General features: G+C 29.0%; 1 pseudogene; it reads left to right on the forward strand.

Annotated features, from left to right (window-relative positions):
- Nucleotides 1–24,831, forward strand: part of LOC142324811 (tubulin alpha-3 chain-like) — a 188,568-nt pseudogene that overhangs the window by 41,802 nt on the left and 121,935 nt on the right.

The following is a 24,831-nucleotide window of genomic DNA, read 5'->3' on the forward strand; positions in this document are numbered from 1 at the left end:
TGGCTGATCTAGGCCTTGGGGATCCAGGGGGCAAAGCCCTGACTGTCTAGTATTAAAATAATATAATCATATGATGGGAAAAAAATTTTTTTATGAAATCCTATGGATAAAAAGTTGGTGTTTCTGCAAAACTGTATTACAGAATTAAACGTTCAACTATTATAGAATTAAACATCAATTCTTTAATACAAAAATTAATTTTATTCTCCAAGTTGAAAATTTTCTGTACATAAGTAAATTAGACAAAAAAAAATTGTATTGTAATGGAAATAGTTAAATAGAATATTATTTGAAAAGCAGTTATGAAATCTAAAAATAATTCTTAACTGATGTAAGGTGGTCGGTATTATTTTGACATCACTATAACGTATATAATCTAAGGTCAAGGTTTTTCAACTTCTAACAATACATTGGTTCTAAAGAAAAAATAATTCATAAAATTTGTTAAAAGAGCAAAACATTAAATTTTAATATTAAAGCAACTATCTTATGTAGTTATTTACTTTCATTTTAAAAAATGCAATTATTGAAAATGAATTTAAAACTGAGGAATTAGAATTACATAAAAATTTCATGTCTTTGATTTTTCATAAATACATAATAAATTCTCATAAATAATTCATTCATTACTGATGTAGATGTATTACAAACATTTAAACTGAACCAGTGTGCAATGTTGTTAATAAAACTTTCATCTAATTTACAAAATGAATCTAAAATTTATGGAATTGGTAATAGAAATCCGTGTTATAAAAATAATATGGATCAACTGAGTGAACAGTCAATACATATACAAAAATAGTTGCAGTTAATTTTTATATTTATCTTTAAAAGTTTGCGTATTTTTATTAAATTTTACTTGCCCCCATGTCAAGTGAGGCTTCTCTTATTAAGATAATATTGTTATTAGCTAGATTTCATAAGAAAGCTACCTACTTCTGGAAAATTTTGACATATCTTTGCATTTCACATCCCCCAGTCCCCAAAACCACCGTCAGTTCAAATAAATGTTTATACGTACTCGTATATACATTTATATTTCACTTTCTTGTGGACACGATAACTGCCATAATTTTAGGCCAATCACTTTCAAATTGATACATAAAATACAACGATGCAAAATCTCAGCTGAGTTCGTTAATGGGCAAAATCACGGGGTGGAAATGGGGAGACATTTTTTTAAAAACAAAATATCGCTATAATTTTCTTATTAAGTAAAATATTGAATTCGTTTAAAGTTCCTACTATTCTTTGGATAAGGGCATAAAACTTTGGATAAGGGCTTAAGTAAAGTTTTTTGATATCACAACCATTGGCCCAGGGGGTGGAAAAAATGGGGTTTCAAAGACAAAAAAATCATACCTCCATTAATAGGCACAGTATCAAATCAGTTTAAAGTGGTCGTTAGTCCTCTAAACATTACCTAAAACTTTTGTCTGAAAAGTTTTTGATATGAACAATCCTTGCAGCAAGGGATGACCAAAATATTGCTGGAATTGTAAGAAGATGGGCTCGTCGTATGCTAAACATGTCAAACTTTTTTCACATGCAACCATTGTCATATTGAATAAATTTGAAGTTTTTCTTAACTTTATGGTGGAAATCTTCTTTATCCCCTACTTAGCACCGATGAAATCTACCTCTCCACCTTCTGGTATGCTAAAAATTTTTTAGGTTATTTTAGCAATTATTGTTAAACAAGTATGATTTGAACATTATTAAATTGAGATTGTAAAATGTTTTTTTCCATTTTGAAGTCTCCCATATTCAAGAGGAAGGATTTGGGTAAAATTAATTTTAAGAAAACAACCCGTAAATGGCGATAATAAATCTTTATAACAGATCTTTTTAAAATCGTTTAAAAATAAAAAAAAAGCCTTAATTCTAAATAAACATAGTTGTACTTTTTTAAGAAGGTGGAAAATTTTTGGTTATTTTTTTTAGAGATTTCTGTAAACTTTAAATATTTACTCTTGTTACTTCTTAACAGTAAATAGAAAGGTTTTACTCGTCATTAATGTTTTTTAAAAGTTCATTATTAACTTTTTTTAAATTCATCATTAACTTCAGTACAGAAGAATTGAGAGGAGAGTGGAAGAAGTGTTAGGAGAAGTCCAATTTGGTTTCAGGAAACGTATAGGGACAAGGGAAGCAATTTTAGCACTCAGATTAATAGTAGAAGGAAGATTAAGGAAAAGCAAACCAAGATAATTGTCATTTATAGACCTGGAAAAGGCGTTCGATAACGTAGACTTGAATGAAATATTCAGCATTTTAAAAAATTAGGGTTCAATTACAGAGATAGAAGAACAATTGCTAACATTTACAGGAACCAAACAGCAACAGTAATAATTGAAGATCATAAGAAAGAAGCTGTAATAAAAAAGAAAGGCAGACAAGGATGTTCGCTATCCTCATTACTTTTTAATCTTTACATAGAACTAGCAGTTAATGATGTTAAAGAACAATTTAGATCCAGAGTAACAGTACAAGGTGAAAAGATAAAGATGCTATGATTTGCTGATGATATAGTAATTCTAGTTGAGAGTAAAAAAGATTTAGAAGAAACAATGAACAGTATGGTTGAAGTCCTCTGCAAGAACTACCGCATGAAAATAAACAAGAACAAAATGAAAGTAATAAAATGTACTAGAAATAACGAAGATGGACCACTGAATGTAAAAATAGGAAGAGAAAAGATAATGGAGGTAGAAGAATTTTGTTATTTGGGAAGTAGAATTACTAAAGATGGATGAAGCAGGAGTGATATAAAATGCCGAATAGCGCAGGAGAAACAATCCTTCTGTCAGAAATATAATTTGTTTAAATTAAAAATTAATCTAAAAATTAAATTAAAAGATTAGAAGCTTTTGAAATGTGATGCTACAGGAGAATGTTAAAATCAGATGGGTGGATAAAGTGACAAATGAAGAGGTGTTGCTGCAAATTGATGAAGAAAGAAGCATTAAAAGAAGAGACAGACTTATAGGCCACATATTAAGGCATCCTGAAATAGTCGCTTTAATATTGGAGGGACAAGTAGAAGGAAAAGAATTGTGAAGGCAGGCAACGTGGTATCAAATTGATAATCGTATGTCCCATGAAGTTACATACACAAAGAACGAGAATTTTCCAAAACATAGTTTTGAATTCTATTTTCATTACTGTTTCAGTTGTGAAAAACATTCCTTCTTCAGTAAGTTTAAAAATTATAATATAAGAACGAAAAAAATCTATCAAAATAAATGCTGCACTTTCCAACATTGTCTACAATGCACAATAAATTTTAAACAACTGAAGCACCTAATCCAAGACTAGAATATAATTCTGTTTCTTTTCCACGAAAAAAAGAAAGTTGAAAAGAAAGGTATCCTTGAGAAGAACATAAACACCATACCTGTAGCTAAAGTGCACAAGTGACCAACATATGGTATCATCTGACCATCTATTGAAAAGTGGTGAACAAAAACACCATGTTTGCCAAAGTTTTTATTCAGATGTAAGGCTGCACTTTAGAGAACATTTTTGTTGTAGTATTTAGCATATCATTGTCAGCCAAATGTAAATTTATTTTTATATCTCTATACTGCTGGCAGCTCTTGGCTTTCCTAATGAATATTCACTGCTGCTGAAATGTGAAAAATGCAACATTAATTTTTTTCTGTCTAAGTATAGACATAATAAATAATTGACAACAAGATAATTTTACAAAGAAAAACTATCGCTATTTTTGAGTATTTAATAATCACTTAAAATAATATTGTACATTGGAGTTTATTCTTACACAAATTATTTATAGGTCATCCCAGAAGAAGCCAAAAATGATTAAATTTAGTGAAATAACATAAAATACTTATTACCAACAAAAAGGTTTTGGTATTACTTAATAATATGTAAGATTGTTATTAAACGGGCTTATTGTGAAAAAAATAAACAAACAAACATTATTTCATGTAATAATAACACAAAACAAATTACATTGCGTTATGGGTTAACAGAAAAAATCAGCATAGGAATCAAAACCGGATAAAAATAGACATACAGAGATTTGCAGATGATGTAGCAGTAATGATAGGAAGTGAGTAAGACATGAATGCTGCTGTTTCAAAAATGGACAAGATTTTACCAATAATTACAACCTTATCAACAGAGCAAAAACAAAGAAGGCCAAAACAAAATAACAGTTATGGACAAGATACCGGATGAGTTCAAATACATTAAAAAACAAAACTTTAGAGCAAATCAAGGAATTTAAATACTTAGAGAAATCATAATACCAGAAGTCAGAGAGAAATAAAAACAAGAATCAGTCAAGGAAAAATAAGTGCCAATACACTTTTGGAAACTCATTGCAAATCTCTATGAACTGATAAGGAGAGAGAGAGAGAGAGAGAGAGAGAGAGAGAGAGAGAGAGAGAGAGAGAGAAAGCTTAATTTAAATTTAAGAAATATTGAAAACTTTGGATTAGATCAACAACTGCAACTGGAATTATCAAGAAGTACTTCATGTGGCTACAAGTAAAAACTATACAATGAACATAAAAATAACAACAATAAAATAATTCAAGTGTTCAAAATTAAAATTAAAGTAACAATAAACCTATTTACTGTTTCATAGCAACCATTCAAAAAGTGTGATTAAAGTAAAATTCATGTTTATTAAAAAATTTTGAAAGTAGAAGACAAGCTCGCCATTGGGTGGTTGTGCCATGGCAAAAGCTGCGGCACCCAAATGGATGGCTGAGCCATGGCTTAGCCACCCATTGGTGACACACTACGCTTCATTCTAAGAAGAAAAATAAGATGGATTAAATTTACAATAAGACATAATTATAAATTACCCCCACCCCAAAAATGAAATCTTAGAACCTTTTATTGTGTATACTTGTTTTTCCAACTATATAAGAATAATTAACCAATGCCAGGAAAACATTACAACTTTGTTGTCAGACCTTTTTTGAATTTCTATTATTCAGGTGTTAAAATATTTAACAATTTTTCAGATATTAATCAAAATTGTGATACAATTAAAGCATTCAAGCTCAACTTAAAATATGTAATATTATAAAAAATATTTATAATGATTTTTTGAATGAAGGTTTTTATAATGATTTTTTGTTCACTAACCATTTTTTATGTTGTTTTGTGTTATTGTTGGGGCTGAGGAGCAAATGTGTTTGCCAGTATCTTCATGGACAGTTTTAATATTGTTTTGGGAACTAAGTGTCTTTGATTTCTTCTTTTTTTGTCTATCAGTTTATGCTTTTATTTAAAATTAATTGTAAAAAATGTAACTATAAGACTTTTAATAATATTTTATGCATTAATGAGTAAATTTTCATTGTAATTTGAAAATTATCAAATGGTATGACAAAAATTAAACTTGTATGTAGTCATTCAATACTATATTGTAATAGATACATGAGTAAAAATATAAAATCGAATCTACTGCTAAAAAAATAAAATTTATTATATATTTAGAAGTTTTTTTTTTATCTGGTTTGATGCAGCTCTTCACTTGACTGGTCTGATGCAGCTCTCCAAGATATTATATTCCACGATACCTTAAGATGCAGCCTACGTATGTTTTTTCTTTTTAACTATATTTTTCCAAATGCTTCTTTCTTCATCAATTTGTTGCAACACCTCTTCATTTGTCACTTTATCCACCCATCTGATTTTTAACATTCTCCTATAACACTACATTTCAAATGCTTCTAATCTTTTCTTTTCAGGTACTCCGTCCAAGTTTCACTTCCATATAAAGCTAGCTCCAAACATATACCTTCAAAAATATTTTCCTGACATTTAAATTACTTTTTGATATAAGAAAATTATATTTCTGACTTAAAGCTCGTTTCATTTGTGCTATTCAGCATTTTATATCACTCCTGCTTCATCCATCTTTAGTAATTCTACTAACCAAACAACAGAATTCTTCTACCTCCATAATCTTTTCTCTTTCTATTTTTATATTCAGTGGTCCATCTACATTATTTCCATTACATTTCATTTACCACATTTGTTTTGTTTTTGTTTATTTTCATACAGTAGTTTTTGCGTAGAACTTCATCCATGCCAGTCACTGTTTCTTCTTTTAGGTAAATCTCAAAAGAAAGTTATCTATTGTAATGGATACCATGATTCGACTTAGGGAAAATTTTGACATATCTTCGCGTTTCACATTCCCCAGACCCCAAAACCACCATCAGCAGAAAAGTTTATATATTTCACTTTCTTCTGGACAAATCTGCTGTAATTTTGCACCAATCATTTTCAAATTGTTCCTTAAAAATAACTCATTCAAAATCTCGGTTGAGTTCGTTAACAGCAGGGCTTTTTCATAAAAATAAAATATTCTTATAACTTCTTATTAAGTAAAATATCAAATTCATTTAAAGTGTTTTTTTTTTTTTTTTAAAGGACCTAAAATTTATGTAAGTAAAGTTTTTTGATATCACCAACCACTGGCCCAGGGGTGGAAAAAATGGGGTTTTGAAGACAAAAAAATCATACCTCCCTTAATAGGCACAGCATCAAATCGGTTTAAAGTGGTCGTTAGTTTACATTACCTAACACTTTACCTAACATTAATTAAAACTTTTGTCTGAAACAATTTTTTATATGACCAACCCTTACAGCAAGGGATGACCAAAACATTGCTGGGATTGTAAAAAGATAAGGCTTGTCGTATGCTAAACATGTGAAACTTAACTGCTAGTACTATGTAAAAATTAAAATGCAATGGGGCTAGGTAACATCCTCGACTCCCTTTTTTATTACAGCTTCTTTCTTATGTTCTTCGATTATTATTGTTGCAGTTTGGTTCCTGTAAATGTTAGCAGTTGTTCTTCTATCTCTAAACTTGAATCCTAAATTTTTTAAAATGCTTAACATTTTATTTAGTCTACGTTAACAAATACCTTTTCTTAGTCTATAAATGCTATGTATGTTGGATTGTTTTTCTTTAATCTTCTTTTTACTATTAATCTGAGCGCTAAAATTGCTTCCATTGTCCTTATACTTTTCCTGAAACCAAATTGGTCTTCTCCTAACATTTCTTCCACTCACCTTTCAATTCTTCTGTACAGAATTCTAGTTAAGATTTTTGATGCATGAATAGTTAAACTAATTTTTCTGTATTCTTCACACTTATCAGCTCCTGCTTTCTTTGGTATCATGACTGTAACACTCTTTTTGAAGTCTGACAGAACTTCCCCTTTTTCGTAAATATTACACACCATTTGTATATTCTATCTATTGCTTCTTTACCTGAACTGCACAGTAATTCTACGAGTATCCCGTTTATTCCAGGAGTCTTTCTGCTATTCAAATCTTTTAATGGTCTGTTAAATTCAGATCTCAGTATTGTATCTCTTTTTTCATCCTTTTCGACTTCCTCTTTAACTCCAGTTTTAATTCATTTCCTCCCTATAACTCTTCAATATATTCCACCCACCTATCAACCATTTCTTTCATATTATAAATCGGTGTACCATCTTTATTTAACACATTATTAGATTTTAATTTATGTACCACGAAATTCTCCTTTACCTTTCTGTATATTCTGTCTATTTATTTTACCAATAATCATTTCCACTTTGAACACTTTTCTTTAATCCACTTTTCTTTTGCTAAGTTGCACTTCCTGTTTATAGTATTTCTTAATTGTCAATAGTTCCTTTTACCTTCTTCAAAACTAGCATATACTTTCTACGTTCATCCATCAGCTGCAATATATCGTCTGATATCCAAGATTTCCTACCAGTTCTCTTTGTTCCACTTAAGTTCACTTCTACCGATTTAAGAATTTCCTTTTTAACATTCTCCTATTCTTTTTCTATATTTTCTACCTTATTGTTTTTACTCAGACCTGTTGCGATGTCCTCCTCAAAAATCTTCTTTATCTCCTCTTCTTCAAGCTTCTCTAAATTCCACAGATTCAGCTGACAACTTTTATTCAGGTTTTTAAACCCCCATATACATTTCATTATCAGTAAAATATGGTTGCTATCAATGTCTGCTCCAGAATATGCTTTGCAGTAGAGGAGTTGATTTTTGAAGTCACCACCATTTATAAGTAAGAAGCTCTTTAAAAAATAATATATGTATTGGATGATTTACATAAAAATGCAATAAATTTTCAGGATATGTTCTACTGGTGAAAGTAAAGAAGAGAGTTTATATAAACATAGGTTCAGAAATGCATCATTAGCAAGTTTCAGTTATGGAAAGATATTGCCCTGATTTCTGCACTTTGGTAACATTAAGCCAGTATTTAATTCTTTTGTCCTGTATTAAGGGCAAATTTAGTGGTTTTATATGAAATATAACCTAAAATAATGAATAAAATATGTCCCAGAGCTGAATTTATGGTAGTTTTTGAGAAATCTAGGATAAAATACAAAAGATTGGGATTGAAAAACATAAATCATTTTAAGGAATGATTACCTCATTTTTTCCTGTGTAATCATCTTTCTCATTCAAATGGATCCAAGGAAAAACATTTGGGGTAGTTAGTAATCATTTTACATCCCGTAAATAAATTTCTAAACTCCACTTTTAACATGTATTTCAAATGTGTTTTTTTTAAAATTTAATGTGCTTTTTTCAAATATATAGAATTTATTTATTATTTTTAATTTGAAAATATTTTAAAACATGAAATTAAGTTATATGTCCTAATAATACAAGAAAAAAAACTTTCCTTGAAGCTTTCAAATAATATAGTTTACTAAAAAAAAGTATAAAACATGTTAGGGGACAAACAACATTAGATTCTATTGTTGGAAAAAAGCTGGTAATGAATTGCATAACTTGACCAGCATAAACAGTAAATTTCATTCATTTTCATTTTTTTAAAAACTTTCAATCCAATCATTTAAGCTACTTGGGGAGATATTTAAAAAAAAAAACATTTTTCCATTTGTTTTTATTTCACAGCTTCCCCATCAAGGGAGGGTTATTAAGATATTTTTGTGACTTTATTGTTTAAAAAAAAAGCTATGAGCATAAAAATTTTAAATTGTGAAAAGATCTTTTTTCATTTTTGGGGGCTCCCAAGGGGAACATTCAGATAAAATGAATTTTTGAGGAAATAATACCTAAGTAAGTGATAATAATTAATTAAAAAAAAAAATAACTTTTTAAAATTATTGAAAAGTATAAAATAGTCATAATTCTAAATAAACAAAGTAGTTATTTTCTAAGAAGGGGTGAACATTTTTTTCAAGAAGAGTAAGAGCTATTAAAAATGAGGATTTTTACACTTTAAATGCAACTGGTAACTTGTGAAATGGATTTAAATTTAAAATAAATTGTTCAATTTTTTTTATAAATAAATATATAATTTTATTTGACTGTTAAAATGGGACGGGGTAAACATTCTTTAGTGGTTTGATGGTCTAGTGATGTAGAAAATAAGGATGCAAAACACTCCCATTAACTTTTCTGAAGCAAGATATAACTGAAAAAAGAGAAATATATAATTGCTTTCTTTGGGGAGGAGGATGAGTATTAAAAAAAACTTTTTCATAATTTGTGGTGTTGATAAAAACAACTTGTTTTTGTAAAAAAAGGGTTTTTACTAAATGCTCCAGTAAGATTTGAAATTTTATTTCAACCAAAACAGCCTGATCCTTTTTTCCAATTTTTGCAAAATTGTAATACATTCTTTCACCCTAAACATATTAGTCATCTACTACATTTGAAGAAAATCAGTCAATGGGATCCAAAGTTATAATACCAAATATAAGTATATATGCGTATATACACATGTGCACAAAATAGATTTTTTTTTGAACTTGGGAGCATTGGAATAATAATTTTTTTGCAGATTTACATTTTATTTTAATTTATTTTTTTTTTTGTTAAAAAAATCTGGTTAAATATCTCCTAAAGGCAAAAACTTAAAATAAGGCAATCTTTTTTGATTTTTTTTTGACCATCAATATATTTTTCCAATATAGCTATTGCTGCTGTAGCATCATTTATTGCTGTAGCCAGGAAAGTAAAACTCTATATTTACAAATTCTTCTTAAAAGCAGTTTGGGTAAACTGTAACCAAATTTAAATTTATTGATATTAAAAATTATATTTCATACCTAAAATATAACATTTAAATCAAATCTATTAGAAAAAAATAAATAATATATCTAAAAAATACAACTCTACAAGAGTGTCCCATTTGAAATGCCCTATATTTATTTATTTAACTATATCTCCCAAAATATTACACAAATTGACACGAAACAAAAATTAAATTAGTCTTTCTTATCAAATTATAAAAAACATCACATTATATCACACCACTTCCACATGTGCCTCACTAGTCACACAAAGAATATCCAGCCGATAGGCAATTTCTTGCCATGTTTGTCAAAGAATTTCTGCTGTGATGATTGAAGTGGCATTTTAAATGCTCTCACACAGCTCCTGGATGTTTGCTACTTTTGTTGTATGCACTCTGTCTTTGACATAACCCCTGAAGCAGAAGTCGAGAGGGAATATGTTTGGCAATCTTGGTGGCCAGGGAACTGAACCACCTCTTCCAATCCACCTAAAAGGAAATGTCTCATCCAGCCTTTCCCTTACCTCAATAGGCCAGTGCAAGGGAGCCCCATCTGACCAACTGGGTTGGTCTAATGATGAACTCATCATCACAAATTAGCTGATTTCGAAGTCAATAGTTCTAAGGTTAAATTCCTAGCAAGGACAGTTACTTTTATACGGATTTGAATGCCATACCAGTGTTCTTTGGTGGTTGGGTTTCAATTAACCACACATCTCAGGAATGGTAGACCTGAGACTGTACAAAACTACACTTCATTTACATTCATACATTTCATCCTCTGAAATAGTACCTTAACAGTGGTTCTGGAGGCTAAACAGAGAAAAAGAGAGAGAGAGTCCATCTTGCAGGAAGACGATATTAGGATGCCTATGTTAAATTTGTGGGAATGCAAACTGCTCCAACATGTCAAGATTCTTGGTAGGTGGACTGGAAGAGGTCGTTCAATTCCTTTGCCATCCAGATCATCAGACATAAACCCTCTGGACTTCTTCTTTTGGGGTAATGTCAATAAGAGGGTGTATATGACAAAAGCAGCAAACATCCAGGAGCTATGTGAGAGCATCTGGAATGCTTTCAACCATCACAGTAGAAATTCTTCAACGAACATGGTGAGAAATCACCTATTGGTTGGATAATCTTTGTGTGACTGGTGGGGCACATGTGTAAGTAATGTGATTTTTTGTTATAACTTGGTAAGACAGGCTTTAATTTAATTTTTATTTCATGTCGATGTGTGTAATAGTTTGGAAAATATAGTTAAATAAAAATAGGACATTTCAAATGAGAGACACTTTATATAAAGACTGAAACAATATCTGAATAGAGAGTCTAGTTAAAGTATGTGTTTATGTAAATCAAATAATATTTAATTCCCATTAGTGTTCTGTTACTGAGCAATAGTCTTGAAGCCTTTTAAAGTTTTAATAATTCCTTGTATTTTATTTGTTAATTCTGAATGAAATTTATGAAAAGAAAAAATTCTTGATTTATTATTATTTTTTTAAATCTTTATTAAACAACTATTCTTTCTTTTTTTTTTAGAAACAGTTGTTTCATTTAAGCTGTCCTCAGCAATATTAGATTAGAAAACTATTGCCTGCAATGAATACATATTTAGTAAGAATAATTTTTAAACTGATTTGAACCACCAAATATGAAATATTGAAATTGCAGTATGAAAATTTAAATTGTATTTCATCATATTGGTCTGCAACAAAAAAAGAAGGTTACTCAATTCTTAAATTTAAACATTTTAAATTAATTACATCAGTCTCTTTTTCCAGATTTCACCAGTCATTGTTGAACCATATAATGCTATCTTGACAACCCACGGCACACTTGAAACAGCAGACTGTACGTTTTTAGTTGACAATGAAGCAATCTATGATGTATTAAACAGAAATTTATATGTTTCTCGACCAACTTACACTAATCTTAACAGATTAATTGGACAGGTTAGTACAGCCACTTCTATTAGCTACTCTCTTATTTTAAACTACTGGCATAAACTAAAACAAAATAAAAAAATATTAATAATAAAACAGTGTTGTTGCTTATCTGCTATTTAATGAAATATGTAAAAAGTTTTTTCCTAATTATGTCAGCAGAATTATAATCACTCATTTGGAATGATTTGTATCATTAATCAGAGTATATGGGAGGTTCTGGATTTCAATACAGGTTGGGCTAGGGATTTTTCACATGCTACAAAAATTCATTTTCTATATCTCAAAAAAAAAGTAGTGATTGCAATTAGGTTTAACCCAGTAGTTGCCCAGTAAATAAATAAACAGTGTTAGAGAATAAAATTGGTGTATATTATATGTAATAATGAATTAGATCAAGAATATTATTAATTTCACATGTTAAGAGAATAGCAGCAATGCTACAACGGTTGGTAGCTAGTGAGTTTTGGGTTCCAGTAACTGGACGCCATGAAGAAAATTCTACGAACATGTTATCAAAATAACTTGTATATTTCATTTCAATTTTATTTAATATCTTGTGGTAAATCTTTTAAAATTTACTCTCATTTTTGTTCTATTATGCAAATACTCAAAGGTCATGAGAAAGAGATATTATGAATTATGAACACAGGAAATATATATAAAAGTATCAGTCTATATAAGTTAGTATCCAAACACAATTCTAACACCTTTAATTGGTCTAAAATTAAATAACTAAAGTTAAGGAGTGCACTGTATCTATCAAGTTAATGTTCTGCATTCATAAAACTATGATTATAGCTATAAAAATACTATAAAAAAAAATTAATGTTCTGTTTGACGATAATGCTAAACAAAAAAGTAAATATATGATTTTTAGGAAATTTTCAATTTTCTTTAAAATTTATTAAAGAATCTAAAAGAGAATTTCCTACTAAAAAAAAGAATTTAGGTATTCTTCTTTTTATGCGGTCCATCATATGCTTTTTTCTGATAATTTTTTTTTTCATTAAAAAATTGAAGCATATTATCGCTTTATTGAAATTTATGTTTTTGTTTTACTGTACCACAACAAAGTAATGACAATCATTTTTTTTTTTAAATTACACAATAATATTTTAATACTTTACAGTACCGTTACTAAACCTTAGCTATGTTATATAATAATAATAGTTTTATTCCCATCTTTTACAAAGTACATACATATTTCTTACAAAATTATGTTGGAACTTAGTAAAAATTACTGCAAACTTAAAATAAAATAAACACACTTACATAGATATGAATAAAATATACACAGCTATAATGGGTATAGTAATATAATATATATATATATATATATATATATATATATATATATATATATATATAATACTGTTGTAATAACATTGAAAGAAAATTACCTAATAATAGATATATACCATTAATAATTGATATTACCTAGTAAATGATACATTACAATGTTAGATCGTAAATGAATGAGAACCAGGAAATCCTATATGGGAGTTTCCACCTTTATAACTTAACAAATGTGAAAATTGGAATTATTAAATAAATGAATTGTTTATGCTGAATGTTATTGTATCAGTATACAAGTTTTCAAAAGATAGAAAAAAATAGAATATTTTATTCATTTTAATGTACTTGACTTCATTATCCATATCTTATTTAAAATTAACGTACTCATACTTAATTAATTATCTTATTTATATTCAAAATATATCTTATTTATACAATTATACATACAAATCTTCAGTAAATTAGCTTATTTTTGAAAATAAACTTTCAATATAATCAAGTAGCCATTTTTTTAAATGCAGATTTAAATTTTGTAATTATTTTTAGTTGTTTGATGTCTGTAGGGATGTCTCTGAAAATTCAAGAAGCGATAAAAAAATAAAATCTAAGGAAAATCTGTTTGTTTGTTTTTTGGCAGTTTGATGGTCACATGTTGTAAGTAGTGCGAATATAGTTTTGCTGCTGCTGGCCACTTTTTATATAAAACATTACTAGAGTCTTATGAAAATAATAGTATCAAAGGGGTTTTGAAGTAGTTCTTGTAATATATCCTAATATAAGAGGTTTTAATACAGAGTGAAAGGCTCCTCCCTATATTGATATTCCGTATTGGAGTCTACTTTCAATTAAAGTGTGATATATTTAAAGTGTAATTATTTCATAATATACTGTGGATAGGATTGCGAATAAAATAAAGTTTTCTACATGCATAATTCATTTCTTTCTTTAATTTCATTATCTGGTCTCTCCAGGATAACTTGGAATCAATCACTATGTCTAAATATTTTGCATTATTTGCTTCCTGTGTCCTCTCACAGTTGCAGTTAATAGTTTTCATTTTATGGTGCACATTTAAAACAGTAGTGGCTGAACTAAATTAGTTCTTAAATTAAATATAATTATTTTAGTTTTATTTATATTTATACTTAAAGCGTTAACTTGAAATTACAGGTTGAGGTCTTGGAGATATTTTAACTAATTGTTCCTCTTTGACAGTGCAATAGCTCAATTCTGTATCATCAGTATATATTATGACAGATGTGTTTTAGTTTTCCTTCACATAGGCCATTAATATACACCAGGACAGTATCACCGAGAGAGCCGATCCCTGAGAGACTCTACATTTTATTGATTTGCTAGTACTTAAATTATTACCTACTTTGACTTGGGTTCTGTCTGAGAGGAAACTCTCAAATCAAACATTAAACACTCCTCACACTCTTGCATTATGGAGTTTATTTAATAGAATTTCATGATCAGCATTGTCAAACGCTTTTCTGTTATCAAGAAAAAGAAGTGTTCAGTTTTATTTTTGTTTACAACATAATAAATATATCTCAACACTTTTGAAACAGCATCCTCTGTGTTTAGTTCTTTTCTAAACCCGAACTGGTTTTTAATATAAAACTCATTTTTGATAAAAAAATTTAGTCAGTCTGTTTCAAATTAGCTTTTCTAGAATTTTTGCAAATACAGATAGCAAGGTGATAGGTCTATAGTTATTCGCGTTATCTTTGTTATCTCCTTTGTGAACTGGAATTAGAAAAGCTTTTTTTTAAGCGTTCAGAGTATTTGCTTGTTGCCATATTGAAGTTGTAAAGAAACACTAAAACATATGAGATAGCATCATTTACCACCTTGATGGTGTCAATCTTAATACCATCAATATCTGGTGCTTTTCTAAGTTTTAAGGATTTAACAAAGTTTAGTATTTCAATGTTTATTGTTAGGGTGAAGAACATGAGGAATTAGAATTAGCTTGAGGGAACAGGATGTCATGGTAAGATAGCTATCCATATCTCGTTTATTCCTGTAAGATTGAGATGAGTTAAGTATTTGTGTAAAATGATCATTCAATTTGGAATTATGAAAATTGAAAACTTTCCTGGAAGTTTTATTTTTTTAACTTTGAAGTTTCTTTTTTAAATGATCGCTATATTTTACGTAATATTTGAGAAGTTATTCATTGTACAGTTGATTAGTGTCTTGTTATATAATTTTTTTTCCAAATATTTAAGCAATTCAGTGCTTAACCATGGCTTACCTTTCATGAAAGATGTCTTCTTTGAATGCTTACTTCCTTCATAGATAGTTCTCAACATAGGTCTTAAATTTATGCAGAAAAATCAGTAAAAGCTAAATTTACATCATTACATTGAACTATATTATATATTCAGCTATATGCAATGACAAAAATAATAAATTTTAGTGTAATACTAAGTAAAATGGATAAACAATGAGATGAGATGAAATGTAAATAATATATAATGATTATAAATCTCTTCTTTATCATTTTTACAAAATAAATTATATGATAAATAATAAAAATACACTTTATTCTAAAAATTAACGTAAATTTATTAGTTAAAACACATGAATTAATATTTAATACTTTAATTAAATTATCATAAGTAATCATTAGTTGAAAATCTAAAAATATTTTTCAAAAATAAACTTTTAGTAAGTATTACTTTTCCTAGACCATGAATATAAACTAAAATAAAATAAATTATCTTCATTTTACCCAGAATAATTTTTTGATCTAGTAAAACTACATCTAGCAAAGTATCGGTGAATACTTTTTTGATTTAGAGTTATCTATTGAAAATGTTCTAATTATCAAGAAAATTAGAAACTTAACAAGTAATTATAAAAAACCTCAACTGCAAAAAACCCATATTAGTTGTCAACTTATAATTTATTTATTTATTTTTTAGGGTTGATAATTTTTTTAGATTTTATGTGCACTTAGTGTCATTCTCAGGAATTAGAGAAATGCTTGAATATTTATTGTTACTATTGAAATAGGACAAATTAGATAATCGAGAACAAAGAGACAAACATAGTGTTTCTGAGAGCATAGTCAGTTATAAATTACTTTTAACTGTTTACGATGATTTAAAATCTCCACTTAGGATATAAATTTTCATTAATATTCTAGTAAAGATTTTCACTTAATTTTATATTTGTAATTTTATCATGTAATTTTTTGTTCTGGGTAATGCTCTTGCTGTGAGTATTCTAATATTCAATAATTACAGCTGTTATAAATGTCTATGTATTTTACATTACTGGTCTGCTTAACATAATGAATTAGATGTTTGATAATTGAATTAATAATGTTAATATTTTTAATGTTATTCTGGTATTTTCATAATATTATAAAATTATATATCTGTACCTATCAAACAAAATGTCCTGACTGACTCATAATCAATGCCCAGCAAAAACTACTGAAGATAAATTGAAGAAAATTTGTGTACATCTTCTTAGGCAGTATAAGTGCACACTAAGAAAGGATTTTTTGAAATTCCGGGTTTAAAGGGTTAAAACAGGGTACCATAAAATTTTATTTATTTTTTTTTTTAATTTCTCAGTAACAAATGAAAATATCAACTTGATTTTTAGTATGTAATGTTCATGTGAATATCTAAAAACCAATTTCTAGATTTTTTAAATTTGACTTTGAAAGGGTAGACAGTGAAGAAGAGGCTGCATAATTAGCTCCAAAATATTTATTGAAACACAGTTTCATATAATTTTAAAAATGGGAGAGAAATCACTTTTCACATAATGAAAACCAAATAAAATGTTTAGTTTTAATTTTGTCTAGTTTAAAATATTTTTCTAGAAAATAAATTCAAAAATATTGTATTAGTAAACAAACTTTTAGTAAAACAAATAATTAGTAAAATTGTTCATTAAATTTGAGATTAGATTACAATAATATGAAGAAAAAATATATGAAAAACAAATTAGAAAGGAAACAAGCTAATGGAAATTTAATATTAATGACTGTTTTACGTTTTATACTTTAATAAATAATTTCAACACCACTGGTTTTTTTTTTATATGGATGTTGGTAGGAAGCTCATTGAGTCTCTATGTAATATTACATGACTAAACATATAAATGTTAATTAGATGTAAATTTCACATGTAATCTGGGAAATTACATCTTATGTAGAAAAATGACTAATCAGTGAAAGGAAGTAAAAATTATTATAAGTATAATATTAAATTACATATAGTAAAAACAAAACAGTTTTTTTTTATTCTGCATTATTAAAATACTTAATAGTTAACAGCTATTTTTTATTAATTTATGAATATAGTCGTATAATAAAATGAGAAATTACTAGCTTAATCTTAATTTTTTAGGTTTTTATTTTATAATAGAAGATTGAGTTAGATTCCAGATAAGTGTGCTACGACATTACAATTTACATTTTTGTATACTGCTCAATCTGTAATTTTAATATTTATGGTGAATATATTAAATTAAAAATGTTACCAAAAACTTATGCATAAAACAGAAACCTTTGATCAGTGGTTAGTATTTTTCTCATAGAAATGATCGTTTATCATTTATTAATCCAATATTTTGCTTTGAATACTCATGATTGGTTCAACAATTACTGAGAAACAAAAAAGGCAGAAACATTATGAAGACATATATTTTATTCAATAATGGTTTTACATACATGAACATAAAGAAAAAATATTTCAAGACAAAGTCCTATAAAAAAACATTTTTAAAAGTACGCACCTACGGTAACCTCTTAATAAATTAATAACCCAAAAATAACCAAGCTACGAGTATATTGATTATTTTATAAATAGAAACTGATTAGTCAGTTTTGAAATTGCAAATATAAATTGTTTGGATTCTGATTAGGCTTCACAGTTCAGACAATCTGATTCAAAACCCCTAGCAACAACTATCATAAATGTCTGTTCTGATTGTCACCATTGCAGTACACAAGTCTGACAAATAAATAATGAGACAGGACATAACCTAAGCAGGTTAGAAAAAATGATGCAATGTACTGTAGGAAGTGGGAAATTAATCTTACGGAACAAAGAGAATCAAATTATCTCTTGAGCATGGGAAATGTACATCTGAGATTATGCAGTTGATGTACAAGTGTAATGCTTCATGTTTATTTTGTGCACATATACTTTGGTTATTCTCAAAGTTTAAAAAAGGAGAAGAGAAATTCTTTAAAATGAAGAGATGTCCACTTTCTATTTATAATGAGGAACACATTGTACAAGCAAAAGAGACCCTAAAAAGATCATGGTATGTCTGTGAGAATGTTTGCAGATGATTTTGATGTTAACAGAGAGACTATTTGTAAATTATTAGTAGAAAATCTGAGCTAGAAAAAATCTCTTTTCAATATTCCTTGTTAATTAATCAAAGATATAATTGTGGTGGCTATATGTAAGATATAACCTTAAAACTGCGTGTAGAAATAAAAAAACTTTTTGAATTCAGTTGAAGATAGATGAGACTTGGCCCTTTTTCTATGATCCTATAACTAAATGTCAAAGTGTTAAATATAAATTACCAGGAAAATTAAAATGCAAGAAAATTCTTTATTAAAAGTTGAAGATATGAATTATGTTTCTGTGTTTCACAAAGAATTATTCACCACCGAGTTTACTTCTGAGGAACAAACTGCCGCTGGAAATTTTAATTACAGTTTTCAAGAATGTTTATGTAGAAGGATTCATCACTTCTTTTTGGAATTAGGCATTAGGCAGTAGTTCTTTATTCCTGATAATATACAAAGGTAGTAGTTATCCGTTATTTCTGTCTTAAAAGCAAGTTTGTCTATATAATTATCCATCTATCTTCTAAATTTGTTTCCCTGCAAAATTACTTTCTCTTCCCAAAATTAAAATTACAAAGAATATAATTTGTTAACTCCAAATTTCTAGTGAAATGTGATTAGCTGTTCTTAAAAATGAATCAAATGAAGACTGGCAAGGTGATTCCAGTAACTGGTTGATCTGCTCACCATAGTGATGCAGAAGGGATGTATAACTTGTAAAATAGTTCAGTTTGTACACTGAAATTTGTTTTTATTTAATTGCATGATATCTGTTTCATTAATTAGTTTTAGTACATGTAATTTTTTTTTTTTTTTTTTAATTTTAACTTATGTTATCAAACCAATCTAATTTATTAACTAATTACATTAATTTAAATATTTAAAAAAATATTTTTTATAAAGTAAAAATAATAGAAAGATTACAGCAATTTCAGTTCAGATTATATGAAATTAATTTTAGTTAGCTAGAAAGTTAAAGCCATAAAAAGTTTCCTTTAAAAATATAAAGTTGAACATTGTAAGTTACAATGAAAGTTCCCAATATAAGAATATTATTCATGTCTCTGTATTTTGTTTAAGTTGTAAAGAATAAAAAATTTATAATTTTATATGCTTTAAAATTTGGCATTCTTTATAATTAAAAAAAAAAAATTAATAGAACAAAAAAATATATATTTAAATCAAATCTGAAATGCATTCATGAACACTTATATTCTCAAATGTTTATTACTGAAAAATGGAAGGGAGGTAAGGACTGAGCTTGTCTGAATTCTAGTTGCCAGATGGTACGATCTCATTTATTTGCTTACACTCTCAGTTTCTAATGATGTTTCAATAATTAATACGTCATGAGTTTTACTTTTGATGCAGCAGTTGGCAAGTGTTGCGCATCTCATTCAACTGGCAAAAATGTTGAATGAGTTTCCTAGTGACTAGCTATTCACAAAACATAAATTAACTGAAAGTGCAAATGAGTATATTTAACAGAAAAATAGTTCATAGTGTTAAATTAAAATTTATGAATAAAAAATTATGTCATAGTGCATTTCCTGCTGCTTCTTTGAATAAAATAAACAAAGCTTCTGGTAGAAACTGGTCTAAATTCACCTATTTTGATAAAGTAGTTAAGGATTATTTACCTAAAATAATGATGTGCAGTATGTACAAACGTTCTTCTCTTATACTTTTTTCTTCTCAATACAACTACAGTTCCAGCTGTTATTGTTCAAATTCTGTAATTTAAAATATTTTTTCTTCCATCGCTTCTATTGTATCCTGAAACAGTATTACAATATACTCATAATGTGCTTACTATGCAACCTAAATTTATGTAATTGAATTCTTATAAACCAAAATTTTATAATTTATCATTTTCAATACATATATTAAATTAACTTTATTTATAGCTATACAGAGGATTCTGGAAGGTTAACGCTTAACTTCAGAGCTTATTCATAAGATTAATTTAAGAGATTTAAATAGTGATATAAAATGGTGATTCTAAATATGAAAAGCATGTGATTTTTACATCTAATGATTTTATTTACAAGTCGCTAATACAAGGGTAAGTCAAAAAGTAAAAAGAAATTTTGATTTCTCTCCCAATCATATGTATGGCAGTAATGATTTTCTGCTGTAACTCATAACATCTATTATCTATTCATTGAAAGTATTGTTTCACTGTTAGCTATTTGTAATTGTGTTTAAAAGTCTGTTTAAAATGAGTGCTCCTTTGTCTGATTGCACCAAGGAAGAGATGCAAGCAGTGATACGTTTTCTCAATTCAGAAGGGGTGAAACCAGCAGAGATTATTCGTTGAATGCTGCAGCAATATGGAGGGAGTGGTTTGAATGGAAGCAAGATCTACGAATGGATTGATCACATTAAAAATGGTAGGATTTCTCTCTGTGATGAATAGCGGCAAGGTAGGCCTTCCACTTCAAAGACTAATGACAATATTGAAGTGGTTAAACAAATGATTCTCAGTAATCGATGAATTACAGTTAATGACATTGCAAGTGAGTTGAATGTAAGCCATGACTCAGCATTTTCAATCATCCATTATTCTTTAAACTTTCGAATAGTCTGTGCTCGCTGGGTTCTATTCAATTGACCAACATCCACAAAGAGAATTGTTTGAAAATTTCCCAGAAGCTTTTGAAACGTTACAAAGATGAAGGACTCATTTCTTAAGCGAATAATAACCGTTGATGAGGCATGGGTCCATTACTTTGAACCCTACAGCAGTAAGTGACAAAGTTTAATGTGGAAACATTCTTCATCTCCCATAGCAAAGAAGTTCAAAACTCAGATATCTGCAGGAAAGGTGTTGATGATGATATTCTAGGACATGGAAGGTTCACTTTTGGTCTACTTCACATCTAAAGGTCAGTCAGTAAACAGTGACAGCTACTGTGAGCTACTGCATTTGCTAAAGCAAAAAATCAAATCCAAAAGATGTGGTAGACTTTCTAAAGGCATGATTTTGCTTTAGGATAACGCTTGACCTCATATGGCTAAAAACACAGTTCTTTGCCTTTAAGATCTCAGTTTTGAGCTGCTGGACCACCCTCAATACCGTCCAAACCTGAAAAAAAAGAAGAGTTGTGAAGGAATCATTATCGATCTGATGAAGAGGCCATAGAAGCAGTGAAAAGTTTTCTGTACACCAGACTGAAAACTTTCTTCCAGAAAGGAATTCAAAAGCTTGTTAAAAGATGGACTAAGTGAATAGAAGTAGAATGGATTATGTTGAAAAATAATGCATGTATCACTTATGTAAGTACAAAAAAAAAATTGATTTTTTGAACTTCACTTTACTTTTTGACCTGCCCTTGTACTATCTTGCAACCCCTTCTCACAGTCAAATTTTTTACTGTTATATTATCTATCATACTTAAACCATGTATTGACCAACAAAATTGATCGGTCTTAATACATCTGAATCACAGTGGTATGCTACAATACTATGTTTTACAGTGCACAATGCACATACATTCTGCAAACACAAGATATGTTGTTGATGGTATTTCTTTCACAGTACCTCCTATAAAACACACAAACTTACAACTTCTACTCACTGGCAAACACAGAGCTAAGGAATACATTGACTGTTCAGTTTTTAAAATTGTCAAAGAGACTTATTATTTATTATTTTCTATTGAGCAGAGGCATTGTATTTGAGCCAGTGTTTCAAACAAAAAGGGTATATTAAGTTGTAGCTTTAAACTATTTCTCTCAGTCTTTTTATTACAGTGTTGGTTTCAAGGGTATAACAGAGATTTGATTTCTCTGTGATTAGAAATGTTCACTATATACTATTGTAGTGGTTAATTGATTGAAAGGATGTTTTTGTGCTTAACATTTTGCAGTTGAACAGTATATTATATTAAGGGTGCAAAATATCTGAGGATGGAAAGATTAATTAGGAAGTTAGATTCTACTAACTTCCTAATGGCATTGGATTTTATCAGTGTGTAAGGAGTTAAGTCTGGGACGTGCAAGTACTGATGAAGTATAAACAGGAATTATGCATGATTTATTGATTTTTTATTTGCAATTGTGGTTAAAGGCTATCAAATAAAATTAACAGTGGTTAGGCTGTCTACTAGAAGTGAGGACAACAAAAGACAGGTGCAACGTTTTTAAGAAGAATATTAGAAAAGATAAATGAGAGCTACTAAGAAATGCTAAGCTAGAAGATCTATGCTGTAGAGCATTATAGGAAAGAACTGATCAGGGATGACTAAGATGATTTGATCATTAACAGAGAACCAGTTGGATAAAAAGAAGATCTAGAGAAAGACCAAGATAAATATGAGATATGAAAAAGAGAACAGAAATGGAGAAAGTTGTTGAGGGAGAGTAGTAAAGGTTCATCATCTGTAATCTAGCCCAACAGCTACAGGATAAAGGGAAAGGAGAGTAATCAAAAATACATCAGCATAAACAATATATGGTATTCAATAATACCATTTATAATTATTACGGGTGTGTTACTTATGTAAAAGATTTATTAATGAAAATCATGCGAAGCTGATAAAGCTTTTTCATCCTTGCATGATAAGGATAGTTTATACCATTAAAATTAAATAAATATATATATATATATATATATATATATATATTACAAATTTCCTATAAGTACTTTTTAATGATGAACAATTTTTTATACAGTTTTTTGAAAAAAGTGTTAGTGTAAATATTTCATGGTGGTGGTATGTCACAGCATTTCATCTGGAAGGTTTTGTGTTCAATTTGGTCAGCATTGGTATTTTTTCACATGCTACAAAATTTCCATTCGGTTTCCGTGCAAAAGCTTTCCAGTTTATGTGATGAATTAATAAAAAAAGGTCGTGTGTGTGTAAAATAGTAAAATGTCAGTAAATATAAAAAAAATAATTAAACCACTACCATATTTACTCATGTAATCTATGTCATTGTGTAGTTCACGCATCTGAATTTTTAAACAATATTTAAAAAAATGGAGGCGCCTTCCTTGGTAAAATATTCCGGAGGTAAAATAGTCCCCCGTTCGGATCTCCGGGTGGGGACTACTAAGGAAGGGGTCACCAGAAAATTAAAAAATAACATTCTACGAGTCGGAGCGTGGAATGTTAGAAGCTTAAAAAAGGTTGGTAGGCTAGAAAATTTAAAAAGGGAAATGGATAGGGTGAATGTGGATATAGTAGGAATTAGTGAGGTTCGGTGGGAAGAGGAAGGCGACTTTTGGTCAGGTGATTTTAGAGTAATTAACTCAACGTCAAATAATGGGCAGGCAGGAGTAGGTTTCGTGATGAACAAGAAGATAGGGAGGAGAGTGGAGTATTTCAAAACGCATAGCGATAGAATCATTGTAATAAGGATAAAATCAAAACCTAAACCGACAACGATTGTTAACGTTTATATGCCTACAAGCGCCCATGATGATGATGAGGTAGAGTGTGTATACGAAGAGATTGATGAAGCAATTAAACACGTAAAAGGAGATGAAAATTTAATAATAGTTGGAGATTGGAATGCAAGCATTGGAAAAGGCAAGGAAGGAAATATAGTGGGTGAATACGGGCTGGGCAAAAGGAATGAAAGAGGGGACCGACTTATAGAATTTTGCACGAAGTATAATTTAGTAATTGCCAACACCCAATTTAAAAATCATAATAGAAGAATATACACTTGGAAAAAGCCAGGCGATACTGGAAGGTATCAGATAGATTATATCATGGTTAAGCAAAGATTTAGAAATCAACTCGTTGACTGCAAAACTTACCCTGGAGCAGACATTGATAGCGACCATAATTTGGTGATAATGAAATGTAGATTGGGGTTTAAAAACCTGAAGAAAAGGTGTCAGATGAATCGGTGGAATTTAGAGAAGCTTGAGGAAGAGGAGGTAAAGAAGACTTTTGAGGAGGACATCGCAAGAGGTCTGAGTAAAAAAGATAAGGTAGAAAATGTAGAAGAAGAATGGGAGAATGTTAAAAAGGAAATTCTTAAATCAGCAGAAGCAAACTTAGGCGGAATAAAGAGAACTGGTAGAAAACCTTGGGTTTCAGACGATATATTGCAGCTGATGGATGAACGTAGAAAATATAAGAATGCTAATGATGAAGAAAGTAAAAGGAACTATCGGCAATTAAGAAATGCTATAAATAGGAAGTGCAAACTGGCGAAAG

This window comes from Lycorma delicatula, chromosome 5 (genome assembly GCF_047948215.1).
Source record: "Lycorma delicatula isolate Av1 chromosome 5, ASM4794821v1, whole genome shotgun sequence".
In the NCBI taxonomy this organism is placed as follows: domain Eukaryota; kingdom Metazoa; phylum Arthropoda; class Insecta; order Hemiptera; family Fulgoridae; genus Lycorma; species Lycorma delicatula.